The sequence below is a fragment of the Apis florea genome, unplaced genomic scaffold (genome assembly GCF_048593485.1).
Source record: "Apis florea isolate Af1SG1 unplaced genomic scaffold, ASM4859348v1 contig_3305_pilon, whole genome shotgun sequence".
NCBI lineage: Eukaryota > Metazoa > Arthropoda > Insecta > Hymenoptera > Apidae > Apis > Apis florea.
Window position 1 is genome coordinate 226,918 of NW_028256735.1, and position 20,782 is coordinate 247,699.

Here is a 20,782-nt window from a genome sequence, read left to right on the forward strand (position 1 = left end):
TGAGCGCGTGATCCGCACAATTTTTCCATCGTGTTACTTAAATATTTTTACAAAAGCCTTTCTCGCATATTATTTTTATGACGAATCTTGTATTCTTAGATTTTTTCTTTTTTGTTTTCTTTTGATTGATTGTTTAACTCCTTGCCTTCTTATTCTTTCAAACACTATATATTAAAGTTTAGTCATAATTAACATATCATTTCTTTGAAAAATTTTTCAAAGAAACTAATTAATTAGAAATATTAAGTCTGTTATGATTACTAGATTCTTATAAAAAATATGCATGTTCTTTCGACTCTATAAAATTAATATTTGTATCCAAATTATAATTTTTATACGATATTTATTTTCACTGTATTGGTTTTATCTTAAGATATCAAAATAAGTCTAAAATATATTATGTTAGAATAAATAGAGATTTCTTGAAAATCTTATATAATTTATTCAAAAATTAAAAAACAAAAGATTACTTATGACTAGACTGCAAATATGTATGCAGATTTACATTTTTATGAACATAGTTAAAGTGATGATAAATGAAACTTAATTAATGATTTGTATTGTTTTATAAATATTACAATAACTATCTTATTTTGAAAATTTTAGGTATTTTCGCATGTTACTTACATTCTATATATTTTTGACAACATTATATACTTATTTATGATTTTAGATCTTAAACACTAATTATTTTATAGTCATTTTAATTAGTTTATTTTCTTTACTTTAACATGCACCTTCAGTAATATTATATTTTGAATATTACTAAAATGAATTTTTAAAAAGAATAATAACATAACCTATATTATATCTATTTTGTTTCAGATTTTTTTTCAACATTATTATAGGACTTTTTCAAGAGTTAATACTATACTTATAATCAAATATAATTTGGAATTAAATTAAATTAAATATATAAATATAAAATTAACATTTAAATTAAATATAAGTTCAGTTTAATTTAATATTATGAGGCAAGGAGTTGAAAATTAATTTCGATATTTTTATTATGAATCTGATTTATCATCTCAGAAATTATTATATCTCGTTACATTATACTGTTGTCGTTATAATTATTATTAGTATTATTATTATCATCATAATAATCGTCGCGCTTTTTATTATCTTCCACTAATATATTCATCATTAGTTTATAGTGTATGTTTATTTTGTAACAGATGTTTCTTTTAATTGATTAATTGGTACTATTATATTTACTGTATGTAACACATTCCCAAGCTATGATATACTTTATTAAAAGGAAAATTAAACAATTAAACAATGAGAGAGAGAAATAGAAGTCATAGAGGATGGAAGTGTTTTAAGTATTAGGTAGGAAGTTCTAACGCTAGCGATCAAGAATTAAATTAAAAAAAAGAATGTTGTGTATATAGATATTAAATCTATTATAACGATAATATAAACTGCTTATAGATGTAATGTATTTTTTGTAGGGACCATAATGTATAAGCAGAACAATACGAAGATGTTTCTTGTATTTTTATCATTTTTTTTCTCTTTTTCCTTTTTTTTTTCTTCAAACAATTGTTGAATGGTGATACGCGAATGTGAGTCGAGTTAGTTAAGATTTGTAAAAATTGAAATTATAAGAGAGAAAAAAAAAGCAATATACATTTGCTTGAGAAAAGAAAGAACGAAGGGGGATCTTCGTGAATTATGTTATGGTTTCAGAAATTAAAAATAATTATAAAAGCTCATAAAGAATATATAAAATATAATGGTATATCTATGTGATTTCGAATTACAATCGAATCTTGAGCTCGAATTTCGAGGCTAGAACTAAACATTTAAATTATGAAGATTTCTTATTAAAGTTTTCCAGCAAAATAGATAAAAATTTTACATGCAAAAACATTGTACAAGAATTAATATTTTTCCAATTGTAAAGAAAGAAAAATTCGTAAGTATTGTTTTTTATTTTCAATCATTCGAGACAATTGTCTATTACTGATAAATGATATATAATTATTTTAGATTGTGGAGATACCGCTGACAAAAGTTCAAGTTATAAACATAAATTAATTGTTTACAGAAATTTTTCAGTACCAAATAAATAGAAAACAATTCAATCAATAAAAAAATAAAGTTCTTGAATTATAAAGATTCGACTGTATTTCAAGATAATGAAAATGTTAATCAAGAATGACTTTAAATGCGCTCAGTGGATGAATAGAAAATTGTAAAGCTCCCAAAAAAGATTTTGTTGAATGTTATATGATGTTTTTATGGTGAATAGAATCTTTTCTGAGAGCTTGATGGTGAATGGAAAAGAGAAAGTGCTATAGTATGTTTGAATTAATTGGCTGCTGAAAGCTATTAAAAAATTATATAATTCGTTTAACTTATTACATTATTTTTTTTTTATACTTTATATTTTTCCTTTCCTTGTTATTTATTTTTATAATATAAAACAACATTTTTATATTTATAATATTCATAAATAATTTTACATTCATCACCTTCAAACTCTTCAAAAGTAGATTTATAAAATTATATAATTATTTGCAGGAAAATATGCAATTATACTTTTTTTATATATTTTTTAATATTTAATAACATGTTATTAAATAAAAAAAAAATACTTTTTCTCATCAAAATCACCAATGATATTAAAAGAGGAAAATTGATAATATATGTTAGTAAAAAAACTAATCTTGAGCAGCCAATTGATCTCAATCAAACTATATTCAGAAACAGAGTACCAGATATTATGAAAGAAAGTAGAAAAAAAGAATTATATATCTACAACTGTGAAAAAAGTGGTCTCGAGGTAGTGAAAATATTTAATTGATACAGTGTCAATGACTTTTAAAAGTATTTTAGTCCGATTTCAGCAGTTTGTATTTGTTAATTTATGCCATACCAATTCATAGAACATATACAAACATATGTACATTACATACATGCACACAAATACTCACATTACTTTGTTATTATTATTATATTATTATATTTGACGTCACACATGGAAAAAAGTTGCTTAATTTAGCCGCGCAATAAGCAAAATTATTTAATCTATTAATCTAATGTATTCGGCCATCTTAAAGAAATAAGAAAGAAATATAGCAAAAATTGTCATTTTGATATGCTAATCATAATGGAAAAAATGATTTCAATGTGGTCCCGGTTTCATTATTGTGAAAACAGTGTTAAAACACTTGAAGTAATATTGCCTTAAAAAAAGAAAGATTAAAAAAAAAATAACAAGTAATTCATAAGGAACGCTCTGATAATGGTACAAGTGGTAAAAGGTAATCAATGAATGATGAAGAATGATCGTAATTTGCAGAGACAGAGATATATATATATATAAAATAAATAAATATATATATAAAATAATACTAGATATATAAGAAAAATCTCGTATTGTCAAAAATGATTTATCATTTCGTCGAATATTATATATATAAATATATATATATATATATTTATATATATATTTATATATATAAATATATAATTTTAAATCTCTTATGATACATATAGAGAAGAATATATCGTGCGTGCGCGGTTGAAAAACACTGTTTTTTCTTAAAATAAACCTTCTGTTTTCATATCAATCACAGAATCTCTTCCTTAGATATGGAACAAATATCTATAGTTCATGAATATATAGAATTCGAATAATTTCGTTTTACGTTTCACTAGAAGATGAAAAGACACCGATAATAAATGGAAAATTAATTATTATCAGAAATTGTCTTTTTCTCCAATTGTCGAAACGTAACATTTTTTTTTCTTCTATCAGAAGTAAGGCACAAACAATGTATTTACAATGAATAAATGTTTTGAAAACTGTTAAAATAATACTTATTTATTTTTTCAAGTATGAAATTTTTTAATATATTTTTAAATTGTTTTACATTGTATCTTCATTTTGTGTCAGTATATTAATTATTCTATTCTTTTATGTCATTTTTAAATATCAAATACTTACATAATTCAAGAGAAATTTATTTTTAGAAGTATAAATTAATATTATTTTATAAGAATAATCAAAACTATTTTATTTAATGACATATTAATCTTGCAAAAAATAGCTTGCAATTATTTATAAAACGTTGCACAATATTATAATATAATATTATAATATAATAATTTATAAATAATATTTTTTTATAATTAGATTTCTATTTGATGAAATATATAACTTTTTCAAAATTATTATAATTATAAAAGATGTATATAAAATCAATATATATTTGCTTAATACTCAATTAAAAAATGATATTAATTTTGACTAATCAATAACAATTATTAAATTTCAGATGTACGAGTCGATAAAAAAGAAAACGAAATCAAGATAATTTTTTGTACCATTGTTAGGCGGTAAATTAGCAAACGTATAATATATCAAACATTTGAATGTAGCGCCACATAGTCAGCCAACCAATCGCACTATAGAACTACTGAGGCCACCTTGCGGCCTTCTTCCGCCATTTCCGTCAGTTGTCCACAAGCTTTTCTGGCGTGCGGACGTACGTGAATATTCGGCGTGTTCTGTCACCTACGGAGTCGCGTTTTCGCTAACGAACGCCCCACCGTACCTTCCATATTCAATGTGTATGGCGATTCAGGTGAGTGTTCAAAGAGCACAGTTATTCCGAATGAAATCTCGATACGATTTCGTGGATTGTGTTTCGCGTGTACGCGTTCAGTGACTTCCTAACGGCGAAAAGTCGATCGTTGCATTTACAGCCGTCGTATACGCGCGCGTGTGTCCCTCGTTTGGTTGCGTGCTTCCCTTCGTGTATACTATATATTCGCGTTACGTGTGATGCTCCGTTTACGTGTGAATGTGCGCGCGCCTCTATATACATGCACAATTCCCGAACCTATCCATGTCTTTACACGCATTGACATACGCGTGTGTTGCGCGGACGACGAACTCTGGGCGTCCCATCGAAAGTCACCGCCGTCATCGTAGTCTGTCTGCTTGGCTGCCTACTCGTGTCCCTTCGTTTCGAAATAATCTGTTCGTGGGAGTATTGAGTATGCGTGAAAAGAATGTGTCTTTTTACGACTCATTTTAACTCGATTCTGTCTGGGAAACTACTCCGCCGTAATGTTTAACGGCATTGAATCATGAATTCTTAGAGTAATTCCGAAGCCGTGCGCCGAAAGATTTTAACTACGATGAAATAGATCTGCATTCTTTCTCTCGTACAAGTTTCTGCGTTCTTTATAAATATGTTCAATTGGCCAAGTCCGAGTGACAGGCGGTCGAGGTCGGCGGTGAGAGCGGCCGGAGGCACGCTCGAATGACACGCGGATTGCACGCCAGGGGCACGCGTGTTGCTGTTTTGCCTCGTGTGTAGTATGGGACCAAGATATAGCGAGAATGTAAATTAAACCAGTGAGTACCGGTACCGTCTGATATCATTAGGTTGTAGATACATTTTAGGATTGTATACTCTAATTTAAATTTCTATACAATAAAAAAAATATGCTTTTTTATGGCTATCTATTATATATATGGATAGTGGATAGTCATAATAGAATTATATTACTTTTTTAATATTTATTAAATGAATATCCATTTTTTATTTTCGTTGATTTTCAAGAAATCAATTCTATTATTTCTTTATACGAATCATATATTTGTATTTCTATTGACTCCTTTATTCTCGAAAAGTGACTATTTTGACTAGTTTTGATTTTATAATCTCGCTACATCATGGACCGTATTATAGTTTGACTAATAATTGATCCATTTAATCGATCGCGGTCACACCCATTTCTTCATCGTGAAAAACATATCGTATCGTGTTCGGTCAGCCCGCGCTATTTATTATTCTACCATTCAAGAACAGGTCAACGACGTCATTGTTTCCTTTCGCGCGAAATTAAGATGGCAGTCTCGCGAATTCAGACTCGCGCGTGTAGTCAAACATATGAGAAAAATCGAGATGCGTATAAAATGGATGAATGTGCATATAATAATGATTTTTGTGATTTTTTTTTTCGTTTTATTTTGGTGCCGTGATAATTGTAAGTTTTAAATTGTGTGATGACAGCTTGTGTGTTTTCACGCTGCCATTTACATTTCACTTTTTTTTAATCGGCTACTGGAAGGAAGTCACTACGCTGGTCAAAATATATATTCTTTTTATAAAGAAGATCTTTTCATTTTAGTACTGTAAGTGATAATTGTTTCTATTCTTTTCTTTTTTTTTTAATTGATACATAGTATTATCATATATAATTTATATACGATTTATTTCTTAATAATAAAATTTAAAGCGAATAAATTTTAATGAGAATTGTCGTGCGCGTGGAAACAGATTATAGGTTAAGTTGATAAAGAAATGTGTTAATTAATTATTTCACCAAACTTTGCTTTATGTATAAAATATCGGTCGCTTTGAAATTATTACGTTGATCAATCTTTTAGTTTTGCATCAGTTTTCTTAAATATATATTGATTCACTTTGTATTCATAAAAGTGAAATTATATATTTTTATAATTATTTTCTTATCATTCTTTATTACAAGTATTATTTAGAATCAATTTCGGTACATATATAATATCGAATAAACTTAATCTTTATTGGGATATCATTAAAATATATATTTGTATTTCGAATCATTCTTCGGGAATGTCTGATTCGCAATTCGGAAAAATAAATGTAAACTTTTAAAAAAATGACATGTTCAACTCGTTAATAAATTAGAATGCATTTATGATCCGTCACGCGTTCCACGTTGAATGACGTCAAATAATACAAGGTCATATGTACATCTTTCTTTTAGCCACTTGACAATTTATTAATTTTATAATTGTTTCGAGCAATCGTCAACAAAATTCAAAATTATGAAATTAAAATCAAATAATATAATTTTTCATTAATATTTTATATTTGTATTTTGTATCTTTTATATCTTTTCTTTAATCGTGGTTTGATTATTAGATAGAATTAGATGATTCTAATTTTTTTTTTTTTAATAACAAAAAAAAGTGAAATTGAAAAATTTATTTATATTATTTTATATTATATTTCTTACCTTGATAATAATTTATATCAATCTCAGATGATTGATGTAGATTCAAGATTAATTATATTTACTTTTTAATGAAAGTATAATATCCACTACGCAAAAGATTATAGATATAAATATTATTGTTTCTTACATGATAGAATATGATGTCGTTAAGATTTCGTCATCAAATATTTATATTTGACAAGTATATCTACGCATACAATCTTTCTTAAAGTTACATATTTTTTAAACTCCTTCAAAATTTATTTACTATTTTAATTTCTTTACAAATATTTATATTATATCTTTAAAAAAAATTATTTTTTCATTAGCAATTGATATTGCACAATTTCGTGAAGAATCCTTTTTTAAAATTGCCTTTTAGATTCTCAAAGTCATATTTATAATTTATTCTTCATTAATAAAATATGATATTTTGATTAGAAAAATTGATTTTGTTATTTAGATTTCACCATTAATTTACTTAATAGTTATTATTAACTCCTTCATCCGCTTGTCCATTTATAATCACAATATGATCACTATAATTATCGAATACCAATGAACAGTTTCAACCATGAATGAACGATTCCATTATAATCGGGAAATCTATAAAAACAATTATATAAATATTTATTTTTTGTAATAAACTTATTAATTTTTTTTTTATTCCATCACACTTGTCACATAATGTAAATAATTGAGAGATTCGATTGCTTTCAACACGTTTGCTATTCGATCATCGATATTCTATTTGCTCAAATAATATATTTATTTCTATAATCTGATGTTAATTCCACGGCTTTGTTGAATAATGAATCGAATTTGTGAATAAAGTGTTACTTTCCTAAAGGATTTAATTTAAATTGATTTATTAGGGTGTCTTCTTAAAATCTAAATAGATTCTTTAATAATTCCTTTTTTTACATTGTATATTTTTAATTTTCATTATATAATTTATATTATAAACTTATATTATATAAATTATATATATAATTTTATATATTATATATTATATAAATTTATATAATTTTATATTATATAAATTATGTATATAATTTTCATTATATAACTTTATATAAAATTGATTCGACATTTATTTTTTAAAAAGAATTTCTATGCTTGTATTTATGATATGAAATAAAATGGAATTAGTTAGATAATAGTATATGTACATAAGAGTTACATAACAAATAATTATCTGAGAGAAATAATTATACCTTATGAGTAAGATAGAAACAATACATTAAAATTCAAGGAGAATGATATAGTAAAAAAGAATGAAAGATATAAAATAAGTTTAAAGAAATGTTAATCTTTATTTTCATATTAAAATATCCTAAAATCATTTTATTACTTGATATAACATTAGAGAATTAAAATTAATATTTTATAAAGATAGATCATAATTAATGGGTTAGAATCCAATGTAAAAATATATATATTTTTTTTAATTCTCAAGGTCATTGCTAGCATTTTGTACGAAATATATATATATATAGGTATTCTTTTTTGCCATTGCATCTTGTAATGAATATTAGTATGTAATTCAACTCTCGAAGAGCTAGCTACAATGCTGGTGAAACGTTGGAATATAATTCCTTGTGGACATGGCTTACAGCCGGAAGCCTCGAATAGTAATAACTGCAGTGGTTGTCAAGAGTTTCCGGTTACAATGTACTATCATTTTACTATATTGTTAAAGTGATTAATTTTTTGAAAATATAGGTGTATTTTATAAATTTAATATGTAATACGTATATTAAATTTTTAGTATAAAAAAAAAGAAAAAGATAGAAATACAATTTGTTTGATAGGTTTTAATCATTGTATATAGACTTCGGTTTAGAATTCTTGTAGGGAATGTTATAATGTATTTAGTGACATTCGTAGTTGAAAATAATTAAAATTAAATAATAATTAATATTATTATTTTCAAAGATAAATGAGACACTTTGTATAGGAGTTTTAATACAAATAGAACACAGTAGTACACACATAGATATTCCATTATTAATAGTACCGTATAAACTTGGATTATAATTATAAATACAATTGATTTAATGCAAACAGTGCACTTATGCTAAAAAGTTTTAACACAAATAGAGTATAGTATATACGTGTAGTTCCAATACTAATAATACATCCTGTGTAGATTTGTCTAATTTGTCGAGTTCTAACAGACTATGAATTAGTGAACCTGCCGCCTGTGAGACATCTTTGGATCGAAACTGCTCGATGGATGTTATTCTCGTTTCCGTGAATTACCACCCATGACGACCAATATTCTGAAGGGAAAAAATGGGTGACGTCATCCACTCCCACGAAAAGAGAGAAACAAACGTTTTGTAGCTTTATTTTTCCCTTTCTCTCTTACACGTGGTCTTCTATCATTTACACGCTTTTCGTAAATATTCTCTTGAACAATGTTGTACAACTTTGTATAAATATTGTAGGATGATTCATAATGATCGATTGGATCGAGGCTAAAAATTATTTTTTATATTTTTTGGTTATTTTAATTAGATATAGATTAGATTAAATTAAATACTAAAAAAAAAAATCTAGTATTATTATTTGTTAGATAGTCAGATAATGAAAAAGTTATAATGGTTATTTAAACGTTAGTTAAATAAAACAATTACTATTTTCTATAGATATAATTATAAGAATATTTTTTTTAACATTTAAATTAGACTATAGTTTAGTGTATAATAACATAATTTCATATGCAATTATATGTAATATATAAATAATCATAAAAATTATTTCTCGTATATAAAAGAATAAAAAAAAATATAGTAAAGGATTAAATAAAACTTTTCAAATTTGCAATTAAACAGTAGTTAATAATACATATAAGTCGAAATGAATGAAGAAATGAATAGGATAGATTTGTGAATGAAAAATATTTTAGAATGTTTAGAAGGCTGTTTAGAAATTGTTGTATGGATGAAGGGTGCATGACCACAGAGAATTTTGAATGAATATGATACCTCTTAGAAATGTTTTCATTAAGGAAAATGAGTTTATTAAAGTAATGATAATTGATTGGAAAATGTGTAAATGAGACAATGGAATGCTTTTGAAAGAGATTACAATTCACAAGTATTGGTAATACAGGTATATGATACTTACTAGTTACATAAAAGTTGATAATTGAAAATTATCCAATTAATCGTTTAAAAATTCCTATTTACACGAAATAAATCTAAAACCTACATTTATAAAAAATTTATAAATAACACTTGTAATAATTTTGAAAAAAGATATAAATATTTAATTAAATTAATTAATTGCATTGTTTGGAAGGATAGTACAATTTGAGAAAAATTCGAAGGTAAAATTAAAATTTTATAGAATTCAATAGATTTTATTTTTTACTTTGCTCTCAGCAAATAAAATTTTCCTAATTTAATTTTCTTAATTCTCTAATTCATTAAATTAATCGTTTTCCATCTATTACCGATAATAACAATTACAAAATACGTTTGTACGAATTTTTAAACAAGAAAACACTCTCGTGTGTACATAACGGAAGCGAATTAATCCGCTTTCGTTAATCTTCGACTTCCGGTACGCGAAAGGTTTCTAATCGAGGAACGTCCCAGTTAGTATATTAATGAATCAAGATAGATATGAAAAATAAAAAACGTTTTTCAAATACATATCCTTGTTAACAATTATAATATATATTACGTAATTATCGGCATACCCGTGAATTGAAAGGTTAAATATAGATATAAATTTGATTGTGATTCAACGTGTAATATCACGAATTTAATATACGTGGAATTAATCGCACGATGTATTATAGGGGAATCGCTGTTTGGGGAGTTAAAATGGCTATCTGTTGAATTTCGTCTAATGATATTCACTTTAATGAAATTCAAACGAAACGTAATTCTTCGATTTATTTTTTATTGGCGATATTTTAAATTCCTCTGTGTTAATATAAAGATAAAACTTTAAACGATCTTAAACAAATTAGAAACTTCTTCCAACTTTTCAACTTGTTCAAACTGAATATTTCTTTTAGCATCGTTGTATGCTAATGTGTATCTCGTTTGACGTCAATAGGATACGGATAAACGCGAATCCGCATTGTTAGAGGTCTTCTTGAAAAACATTCCAAAGTTCTCGTCGTCGAAATTGCGTGGAAACATTTTATTTTTCGTTTCGAATTTAACTTTACTTATTTTCTTAATTAGCGTAATTTAAGTTCAATGTTGTTGCGTGTATAACATCGAGGATAAAAGAGTTAAATGCCGAACACGTACATCAGCGTATAAATGATACATATATATATATAGCAGAGCGTGTACATAAAATGTTAACGGGACGTTTTCTCTGAACCTATAATGCATAAGTTTGCTTTGACATGCATCTTTTTTTTCAACGCGTTCATCACCGCCGTTTAAGCCATGTTTACATTACGCAATTTTTTTAATCGATGAATTTTAATCGATTCGATTAATTTTCAATCGTGCACAATTTCATCTGTTTAAATTATTATTAAATTTAATTAAAATTCCGTTAGAGGAAATATCTTCTCTTCGTTTCTCCAGTACCGCTCGAAAGATAGAAAATCTTTAATAAATAAAACGGGAATGTTAATTTAGAATTTATTGAGAGTATCAAAGGTATGATATTGCCATGTAGGTAGATATATTGAAGAGAGAGAAACAGCTGTACAGGATATATTTATAATATTAAAGAAGATCTAATAATTATAAAGATAAAATATTGCAGATATCTTGAGAAATAAGAAATACAGCACATACTTGTTAAAAGAAGGCTCTCCAATAATTGTACGATAAATATATAGAATTCATTTCGCATATTTATCCAAACTAATAGATCAGTTATTTTTTTTTTTTTTTTCGATATCTGCTGCATTTAATTATATTAACCATCGATTGTGTAAAAACAGGATAGACAGTATATAATTGATAAAGAATAGGAAAAGGGAGATGTGGATGGATGTCGGTCAGAAGTTACTCATGCCCAAGCGAACGGGATCTCTTTAAAAAGAATATACGGGTATTAGTCAGCGACGATAGAGGAGAACTTGTTTGCTTTAAAGCGAGTTTTACTAGAAAAACAGCTTGCCATTTTGGTCGTCCGAGGTGATATTGGGATTCCAGAACCGTGAATTTAAAGACAGGTGATTCTTTGTTGAAGGAAAGTTGGTGAAAATTGTTTTAAAACGCGTACTTATTTTATTTGACTCGTCTTCCTTTTTTCGCATTGAGAAAAATTAATATAATTTCAGGTTAGCTTATTCCACCTCTTATTATCTTGTGAGAAATTTTAATTGTCTTCACGGTAATTCCTTCTTTTGCATATAATTTCGTTAAAGATTTCGCGAGGTTGCATTAAGTGAATTAACATCGTGCAATCCAGAATGTCATGAGTCAGAATATCGCGTTCGTGACAGTACAGTATTACACGTTAAGTGACTTGTACTTACTAGGAAATGCTTTTTTTATACTCGTCCAATGTTGAATAGGAAAAGGAAATGAAATGATGTAAAAAAAAAAAATCTGCATATATTGCTGTTATAATTATATTGCGTCTATTTCTCGACGTTTCGTTTCAAATAAATTTTCGGATCATTATAATAATAATAAATTTCGTATAATCAGAGAAATTCAAAGTGTAAAAATTTTAATGTAAATTCAAAAAAAAAAAAAAACATAAAAGCGATTTATTATTAGCTGTTATAGTTTATCAGATCGTGGATCATCGATGATCCACGTGAAATAAACGCCGTTATCTTTTCGTGCTCAACAAAATATTTCTTATATTAATTAAAATAAATGTTCTCGATACTCGAAAGATTCAAATATATAGATAAATACAGACGCGGAATTAGATTTACGTAACTATACTATTTCAACGAAAGTATGCACGTAATATGATAACTCTTCAACATGGTTGATACTTTCGAATTGAGATTACTTAAAAAGATCCTCCTCTTTAACTATTTCCTAATTACAGGTATCATCTTCTTGCGAATCCCTCACATTTTGATTAATTCGATCTTTAACATCCTAAACGTTTTTAAAGGAATATAGCTAGCTCTCGACCAGTTCATTCATCACGATTCGTTCTTTTACTCGCGACGCATTCCATGCTGGTCGAAAAAGAAGTACGCTTGTTGCATCCAATATTAACATCGTTTTCCAACATTGATATCAAACTTGGTGTTCAATCTCTGATGGATTCGAACGATCGTGGAGATATTTCGAGAAATAAGATGGTATATACGAAACAAGGCCAGAAATAAAATCTAATCGCGAAAGATAGGAGGATGATCGGTATCCTTGGACTCCCAATGGAGATAGATGAGGCGTTCAGGGAATTCATCCCGATCGGGTAACGCGGTTCACGATTTTTCTGAATAGAAATCTCGTTATCACCTTGGCTTCTCGCTTTACAAGACCACGTGCGCATCTAGTTTACGCGGGGACATCGGATTACTCGAGTGCTCGTATTTCATCTGTGTAATGCTTATTAAATTTAGCACACGTGACTGGATCTTTTCAAGTCCTTCCAAGTCGCGGCGGGCCTTCGTCGAACAGAGAAACGCACCTCTAGGCGCATTTTCTTTTTTGAATTTTCGATAAAGCGTTCGGGGATAGGTTTTTCTTTTTGAACATCAAGTTCAAATTTTGTTCCTTTTATTTTGAGCAAAATTATATAAAAGTAGTATAGTGAATATGAATCGAGACAGGGATGAATATTGTTATTAGATATTAATCGTTAACAAATTCAAAATTTCTAACTTTGATAGAATTTTGATTTACGAATATCTGTATTAACGTATCGATCCTGTTCACCAGAGTTAAATGCCAGGACGGGAATACCGTGAGAGCTTAGTGGACGAGACGAGAGATGGAGAAGAATTTGTCACAGAAAGGTGACAGGTAGCTGGAACAACTCCTGGAATTGGTTAGATCCTCCGGATTGTGGCCACCTTTTACGTATAACCAAAGTATAACCAAACGTTCCCTTCCTCGTTTTCCAGAATATTTTCCGAAAAAAAAGAATTTTACTTTTCCCGAACGAAACGAGAATCGATTCACGATGATAATCACACTGAACCAACCGATCCTCTCGTTTACAGAGAAGAAACTACTAGTTGCAGAGTTAGTCTCTTCCTTCTTTATCGTTCTTTATCCAAAAAAGAGGGGGAAGAAACGAGCGAGGTGAATTTTCGTGCGATACACGCGAAAAGAACGCAACACTCGCACGCGTGCAAACACGGAGCGCGTTTTATTCGCGCGCGTAACGAGCTCCTATGTATCGGCAACAAAGAACAATGGCCGGAGATGAGGAACAAAGGGAACGTTTAGAAAACACTCGCGAAACAATCGAGTGAATGCCGATCGATCGTGCGCGTCACTCGCAACCCCGTTTATACACCGGCTCTCCTGCCTCTCTCTCTCTCCCTCTCCCTCTCTGTCTGTCTCTGTCTCTCTCTTTGCAACTCACGGTTTCGAGCGGGGAAAAGGGAGAAATTCACGAGTGGAAAATAGTTGGAGGAATAGCGGAAGTTGAATCCTTTCTTTGAGGAAATACTTTGTCGGTAGTTGATAAATTAAGGAGCCTTTTTTTATTTTTTATTTCATTTTATTTCTTCTTTTTTTTTTTTAGATTCGGAGAATATAAGTTTTGACGGTTGAAATATAAATACGGACAAAAAATGTTTCTTATGATATATGTATATGACTCGAATGCTTGTAGATGTAGTTGTTGATCGATTGATTGTAGTATTGGATAATAGTTTTTGTTCGTTAATGTTAATTTTAAATAGTTGTAGAATTTCAATTTGGGATCTCGTATTGTGGAATTATATTGGATTCCATTTTAATGGAAATTCGATAGACTTTTTATTAAAAAAAAAAAATTGGATTATTAAGTCGAGCAATATAATCGAAATGAAAAGTTGTATTGCATTTATTTTAGGGTTTGTATTTTCGTACTGGACAGAAATGGTAAATTTCAAGTCTTTTTTGTTCGTATTTAATATTTAGAAATAAATTGGGGGAAGATAAGGATTTAGACTTTGAAAGTTTTTTTGATTTGAAATTAAAATTTCCTTTGAACGAGCGCATTCATTAGCATTGTGTTCATTGCAGAAATTGTTCTCCATTTTGGAAAAATAGCAAGGTCGGCGGAAAATTGAATAGAAGAATAGAAATGGAATAGGTTTCTCCTTTTTTTTTTATTATCAATCGGCCATTGTACGATGCTTTTTATTTCAATCCTCGTGAAACTAGTTTATTATAAAATGAGGCAGAAAAGCGGGTCAAGGTTGTTGATCGATTGTTACGGAATAATTACATTAGAAAAACTCGATTATCATTCGAAGAAAATTGAACAATGTGATCAAGATTAGATATAAAACTTTCTTAAAATAATCTTTTATCTTTGAATACACGATAAAACCGTCTGATTCGGTTATTCGCTATATCCTATATATTTTTTTAATTGTGATGTAAAGATGTAAAAATTATGTCCATCCTCTTATTACGTGTCAAACTCAAATTTCAATAATTCCTGATTAACTATAATATCAATCCAAATACATCTACAAAATTATAATCAATTAAAAATAATTTATGAAAGGAAGTGTAATAGAAATGTAAAAAAAGAATTTATTATTTTCAATTCTTCTCTCTGATTCCCAATTTTTTTATGCACCTCCTCACTTCGTATTCAAAAGCTTTTTAAACATCATTGTTATCATTGCTCTATTTCGCATTTTTTATCCATTCATATTTCAATTCTAGAATTCTTTTAAACGAAAGAATAGATTCGAATGTTCACACGACAATCCATAACCTATAATATACCCAAATCACTTCTAAGCGATTAAAAATTTTTGTTAGAGCCTACAAATCGTATGCAAATTATTCCTCGAAAATTAATCATTTATAATTTTAATGTCAACAACGTAAGTCGTAATTTTCGCATAATCCAACATGAAATTATAGCTTCGTTCGTTATGTAGACTCGACGATCCCTTTTGTTAATTACGAAAAAAAAAAAAAAAAAATCAATTGTCAACGTAAACGTTTAAATTTTCTATCCGATTTCATCGTGATTGGAATCCAATCTTCCGGCAAATTCGTTGCACCTTACGCACATTCTTGTTCACCAATCGATCAGCCAGCCGCGATAACAGTGTTCAATAACGCCTACAATTTGCTGGATCGGGGCATGGCTTACCATTTCCTGTTATGTAAATTGCGTTACATTATATAACGGTGATCGGAACAGGAAGCAAGGAGTGGCTGACGCACAACGCGATGCTAATACGAGAACACTATCCTCGTCCCTCATTACCCCACAATCGTGTATCATTGCGATAAAACACGCTCGGCTTTTGCGCCTATCTATGCTATGCATTCGTGTTGAAACACCGGTTTACGATAGGGATTTGTAACAGGACAAGGATATCTTGTCGCTATTAAATTTTCTAATATTTCCAAATGTATTATAGTTCCAGAGCTAACCGTTTCGCGACTTCTTCGCCGAGAAAGAACGCTTACTTACAATTCGAGTTGGTTCGACGGTGTTCATTGGAAAATATCGTTTCCAAGGAAAGACGTGCAACTACTCGAGTATGCAGATTACATTTCTTTCGTTAGTAAATTTTCGAGTTTCGAAGGATTTAATATATTTTATAGATCAATTCCTTTTTAACGCTAAACCTACCGACATTTCACGTATACCTATTCCTACCAAATGCAAAAAAAAAAAAACATTTGTATCTTAATATAGAAAGAGCTAATTGGATTCGTAAAGTAAAGAATACAGAAAGTTGTGAATATTGGGTTGTATCTACATTATGGAAAAAGTCATATGGCGATACAGTAACTTTGTATTGTAACAAGAAATTCTAAACGAAATTTCAAAAACGGTTTAGTGTTAAATTAAAATCGTGGGAAGGTACAAATTGTTTAAAAGGTACGTTCCTCTATCCCAATAAGAGAGACGCGTATATAAAAATAAAACGTCTTTCCAATCTATCCACACGTGCGCGCGTTGGTCGAGTAACAGAAGCGTGTGCTGCACGATGGGGGCAAACTGGTATCCTCTTGCTCTCCCTTTCGGTCTCGCCTTTCGACCACCCCCTCGCTATCGTCTACGAAGATTACCTCTCCGCTTCTCCTTTTTACTGCCGCCACGTGTGAGAGTTGAGTTACCGCGCTATCTCGGGCAGACGGGTCCACCACGAGTCTGCTCCACCACGATGACGATTCGATTCTTCGGTTACAATTCTTCAAAACTCCCCTTCCACTCCAGCATGTCCCTTCTTCGTCACTTTTTCCAGGGTTGGATTCCTTTTCTGATAAATGGGTGGGGAGAGAATATATTTCTTGGTGAAATTTAAGAGATAATGATTCGTTGAGAAAAGTAGAGGACCAGTGTCGACGAATTTCTACTATTTTTTACTAGCATCTTTATTTCTTCTTGGACGACCACTTCAAACTTGGAAGCGCTTAGAATTCGTTTAGAATCCCATTCCAAAAATTCATCCGAAAAAAAGATTTTCCTCTCTCACGCATAGGTATTTTTCAAGCAGATGTCCTCTCGACGAACTGTTTCTTCCTCAAGTGTGCATCTCCCTTTGTAAAGACACACGCCACCTCGTTGCACCGCACCCCAAGGCGAGGAGCTGCTCATTTCTATTTTCGCGACGCTCCTCGTCAATGTTATACCTACTTGGAGTTTGTCACAAAAAAAAAAAAAAAAGGAAAGGAAATAGAAATGAGAAACGCGTTTTTAGTTACGCGTTCGTATATAAGAGAGATGTCCATCCTTTTCTGGGTTAGTAGATTCTTGTGCAGGGAAAAGAAAGTCTGTGCGGATTTTTCCTTTCGGTAAATAAACGCTGGCAAATCGACCAAAGTCGGTTTGCCATTGAAGCCATCTTTCTTTTGCTATTGTTGCTGTTGGCGTCGCCACCGCGATTGTTCTCGAAACCTCACGATTCTTTGAGGATATCATTCTTAATGTGTCGTTGCATCTTTATTTCCCTTTGATTTCCTTCCTTCGAGTTTTACTCTATTTTTTATTTTAATTTCTTCCTCTCCCCCTGTTTAATTCAAAAATAATCGATTTTATAAATTAATCTTGCAGAAATTCTTCTCTTAATTAATCACCATTAACGGGTAATTAATCCATTGATCCAATTCTGTTTGTTATCAATTGCAATCCGTTCTAATTATATTTATGCTAATTACAATCAACTTGGTAACGTCCACAGATGTATTTGCGGTTATCCATTTAATTTTAACAGGTATATCTGTTCCATTCTCGGTCTCGTGTTTCGTCGTCGCGATAGAATCGTACAAACGTGTGACCACAGTTACGTCATTATTGCTATAATGTTACGTATCACATATTGTCTATCTCAGATGCGTTTGAATCAGTATGATGGCCGAGTTTCGAAAAAGAAATCGTTGAGGAGGAAATTTTATTTTTCGAATTTTTTTTTCAATTTCCATCCGTTTTATACACGTTCGATTTATTTAACATTACAATGCTTCTCTCTCGTTTCATACAACGTTTAAATTCTTATCTTATACGTTTTGCACATATTTACTTGTGTAGATATCTCTTTGGCAAAAGCTATAATACTCGAAAAATTAACGTTATATGCGCGTCTCATACGTAAAAACAAACTTCTCAATTAGATTTAATTCGAAGAAGAGATAAAAGGTTAATTTTTCAAAAGTTATCGCAAGGAGAAACACGATTGCGTCGTTTCCTCGTCAATTTTCTTTTTTTTTTTTCTTTCTTTCTTTTCTTTTTTTAATCCACGCTGAAGAGGAATTTACGATCGACAAATGGCACGATAAACAAAGAGGCCGGTTAACGGGTTAACAAAGTGTGGAGTTTCTTTCAAATTACTTTCAATTGGCGAGACATTAGTCAGCCTTGACGTTGCACGCATGGCGCCATATCGATAACAATGTTACACGTACAACACTTTACGTATTGCGTAATAGTTTTAAGTATCTTCCTTTTGTATCTTGGCCGCTGCAATTTCTCGAAAAAAAAAAAAAGAAAAATTGCTTGTCGACAGTCCAATTAGTTTTTCTCATTTTCTTGGCTACGAGTTTGTTTATCGTTGACGATGAAAAATTGAATTAGCACGTATTTTATCCGTGGAAATATCGCATTCCTGATAGGAAATAGGTAATAGCTACTGCGTGGGTGTAATCGTGGGAAAAATAATAGCGTTAATTTTAATTAGCGTTACGAAAACGACGAATCAAGGATTCTGTGTTAATTAAATGTTGATTAAAGGGCGAGTTTTTCGTTATTGGCTCGATCCAAGGGTTGTATGGGGGCTGTTGAATTTTTAATTTAATTTGATTACAGGGAGAAGAAGGTGGAAAAAGATGGAAGGAGGTGCATATTGTTCTGCGACCTAGAAAGTTTAAAAATAGTCAGGGGAAAGGGGGAAATAAATAATTAGATAGTTGCATGAATTAACGAAAATTTGATTGGGAAATTTTTATAGTGAGGATGTATATTTTTAAGATTAAAATTCCAAATATAATTATTTTTGGACAATAGTTTTGGCATTGGATATTTAATTTATCTTTGCTTAGTTATTTGGAAAACTATAAATCACACAAAATGCACATTATTTTTAGACATTTATTTATTATCTTTCAATTCTTATGTAAAATTAAAAAAGAAAATTGGATTGGAAGAATTTCTCTTTAATTATTGCTATTAATTTTATCTCCATAATTTTTGTTACTTTCGAACAGTAATTATCTACTTTTGATCTCTAAATCCACAGATCATGAAATATTAAAAAAGTTGTACCAACATTTTAGATGCAAAATTTCCACGTCGAAAACGGAAATGATATCTTCCAGATATTTTAATCCTCTTAGAAAGTCAAATTTTTGGCAACCTTGCCAAGATTTCGATCCTCCTTTTTTTTTTTTTTTCAACGATTTGGTGCACCATCATTCTCGATGTTGGTGGTGCACGCACACGACCGTGAAACATTCCTTCGAGATACGTTGTTCGCGTTCATCCGTGCTTCTCCTTTAGAGAATCCACCTCTACAAGGTCCAAAGTCTTCCGGTTCGGGAGATCTATTGCGAGTTTCATAAAAGCGAGGAACCGCAAAAATTTTTGCCACGCTTTTGCTCGTCGTAAAATTTGTCGTCCTCTTCGAGAAGGAAAAATCGAAAGGAATGCATGCGTAATTGGACAGTTTTGTACGGGGAATTATTCATGCTGATCGAACGATTTTCTTTCGTCTTTGATTTGAAAATTAATTCTAGATTAATTTATATAATGCATTTGAAGAAGAAACGAAATAATCTCGAGACTAAATTTAAGGTTTAAAATTCTTGAAATTCTTGAGGAAAGGAGGAGAATAATCTAATTTTCCGAGAATACCGCCCCATTTTTCTGTCACGTTACATAAATAAAATAAAGTTTCTCCTCTATTTATTAACCAAGAAGATATTTCCAAGAGTAAAAAGAACAAGAGAGAAAGAGAACAGCCCCTCCCCCCCAAAAACTAACCCTCTATTGTACAGAATCCACTTTTACGACCCTCCTTTTGTCTCAAAGCCAACTAACGATACTCCATCCAAAAAAATAAAAAAAAGAATGAAAAAAATAAAAATACGAAGAGAGGAAACCCAAGATAAAATCTCGGCTATCTTCCATGATACTTCTCTTTCCGTGGCCACAATCAGACAAAAAGGTCAGTGCTCCCCGGTGA

At 29.9% G+C, this 20,782-nt stretch overlaps 1 protein-coding gene across 14 annotated transcripts in view; it reads left to right on the top strand.

Moving 5' to 3' along the window:
* Positions 1–20,782, top strand: part of LOC100863111 (Organic anion transporting polypeptide 30B) — a 118,933-nt gene that overhangs the window by 51,294 nt on the left and 46,857 nt on the right. For 3 of the 14 annotated variants that reach the window (XM_086911525.1, XM_086911513.1, XM_086911511.1), the window contains one exon: positions 4,290–4,598. The exons of 1 other annotated variant lie outside the window; for it this stretch is intronic. The gene's annotated coding sequence lies outside the window, so the exon portion shown is untranslated. Of the gene's footprint in view, positions 1–825; positions 3,114–4,289; positions 4,599–20,782 lie in introns of those variants that run through there. 10 more of the 14 variants (XM_086911515.1, XM_086911519.1, XM_003695642.3 and 7 more) reach the window with 6 other exon arrangements.